The sequence below is a fragment of the Pecten maximus genome, chromosome 8, assembly GCF_902652985.1.
Source record: "Pecten maximus chromosome 8, xPecMax1.1, whole genome shotgun sequence".
NCBI classification, from domain to species: domain Eukaryota; kingdom Metazoa; phylum Mollusca; class Bivalvia; order Pectinida; family Pectinidae; genus Pecten; species Pecten maximus.
Window position 1 is genome coordinate 18180156 of NC_047022.1, and position 2504 is coordinate 18182659.

A 2504-nucleotide genomic window follows, 5' to 3' on the forward strand; every position below is an offset into this window, starting at 1 on the left:
TCCCAAACACACATGCATGCATGACCCAAACATGAAAGGACGTCCTTAATTAAGTGACCTTAACTGTTAATGGGTAGTTAAACAATACAAAACCAATCTGAAACCTCGATACTCAAGGGACTACGACCACATACAATTTAATTACGTCCAAAGCGAGGAAGGTTGTGTATTGCAGTGTCTGGCCTAGACTTTGAAATCAATACTCACTAATATATGCTTTGTGTGCAGCATTACATAAAGCGATGTATACTGACCACCAGCCCCTAAGTTTTTTGTTAAGAATTTCTTTGCTAAATTATGATACTAGATTATCTCCCCCTAGTTTGATCAGACATATCCTAGAGACAAAATCATCAAGCTCAATTTTATTTATAATTTTAATATTCTAGAGACAGGGAGTCTGTCTAAAAGCGATGGCAAAGATGAGTATTCTGTTGTCAGGTAAAATGTCAAAATATTCGTCTCGGTGTGATAGCACTATACAAACGGCCTGGACTGACCAGGCTTCTGTAGACACTGTCTTCTTTTGGACTATACAGGATTTAATGTAAGGCTCTGATTATCTGTCTTAGTATCATTTCTCACCGCTAGGCAGCGCTCATGATTACTGTTTTTAGTCTTGATTATAATTATCTGGATTATCTGCCTTAAGTACCATTTCTCACCGCTAGGCAGCGCTCATGATTACTGTTTTTAGTCTTGATTATAATTATCTGGATTATCTGCCTTAAGTACCATTTCTCACCGCTAGGCAGCGCTCATGATTTCTGTATTTCAGTCTTGATTATAATTATCTATATAATTTGCCTTAGGACCATTTCTCACCGATAGACTGCGCTCGTGAATACTTGTATTTTAGACTGGATTGCCTGCCGTAGTTTTCCCCACAAGGATTTGCTTCGAAAATACATTGTTCGTGAACTAAGTCAAGCGGGATAGAAATTGTACTAAGGCAGGTAGTCCAGTCTATTGTAAAAACTACCAAATGTAATCCAGCTCTCTCAACAACCAGGGTCATATCAAGATAGGTGTCAAGCAAATGGAAGATTGCTGCCGTTTTATCAGCCTTGTTAAAATGTCCGATATGGGCCGATCAACCCACCAGTGAAAATTTCAGTACATTATCGGATATAAAATATCAATACCCAGTTACACACTTCAAACACAAATAGTATACATCTTTGTGGACATGATTCAAATCCTTAAAGCTATCTCAACAAATTTGTTTGATGTCCAATATATGGTAAAATTTGAGAAAAAAAAATCTACAACATAATTCCTTTTTTTCTGTCGAATGTATATATATACGAAATTGGAAGGGTGTATTGCGTAATTACGGACTTATAAGCAGTCCTAAAAAAAATGTGCTGGGACGCCCACGCCGGGACATCAGCATCAGCTCACAGTAACATGGTAACCGTGAGCTTCACTTCAAAAGTCACCAGTTTGTATATATGCTATAGACAAATGGTATAAAGACCAGCAACAGGACGAGAAAAGCATAAACAGAGGTGACTACGACAGCTTGAATTCAGAGTATTTGTTTGTTTTTGTTTAACGTCCTATTAACAGCCACGGTCCTTTAAGGACGTGTATAGTTTTGGAGATGGAGGAAAACCGGAGTACCCGGAGGAAAACCACCGGCCTACGCAACTATCACACGTAGGTTTCGAACCAGCAACCCAGAGGTGGAGGGCTAGTGATAAAGTATCGGGACACATTAACCACTCGGCCACCGCGGCCCCGAATTCAGAGTAAATACCGATAATCCAAAACAGTTAACCATACCTAGCCACCAGTGTTCGGATACTCCTACAACCTTTTTGATGTTTTGAGAATCATGAAATATTCAGTTTGTTGGAATCGTTACATAAGCTGATATAGGAACAAAGAGTGCTATGTTAATGTTGCTCAAACCAATTCGCCGGGGGCAAAATATGGACAAAAGCATAATTCAAGACTAAGACCAGGTGTTACCGACGGATGAACGTCTTCCGTCATATCAACGACGAACTCCAGATAATATCAAATTATCAGAACCTGGATGTTGACAAAGTAAGACACACATACTGAATATCTATTATATATTCATTAGAATCTCTGTCAGCCGTGCCTAATGACTTCTTGTTGAAATCTGAATTAACATCTACAATTTAATTCGTTAGTAGAGCGATTGATCCAACAGTCTTAAATTTTAACACTTAAGGAAACTATCGGAAACGTTGACATTCGACTACAATGCGGATAGCTGTTTGTCGGAGAGTAATTCCTCATTCCAGTGACGTCAACAAACAGAAAAATTGTATGTTTGTGCTAGTGTAGTTTCATTGTAGAAATGCTTTTGTGCTGAAACTCATTGTCTTCTCCATCCATCTTCAGTTCGAATTTCGTTCTGGTATATCGATTAATTATTACTCTGGAACATTCTCCTGTATTTTTCAGATCAAATTTTAAAGCTGCGGAAATAATATCGGAATGTCAGATGGATGTAATCAATTTATAAT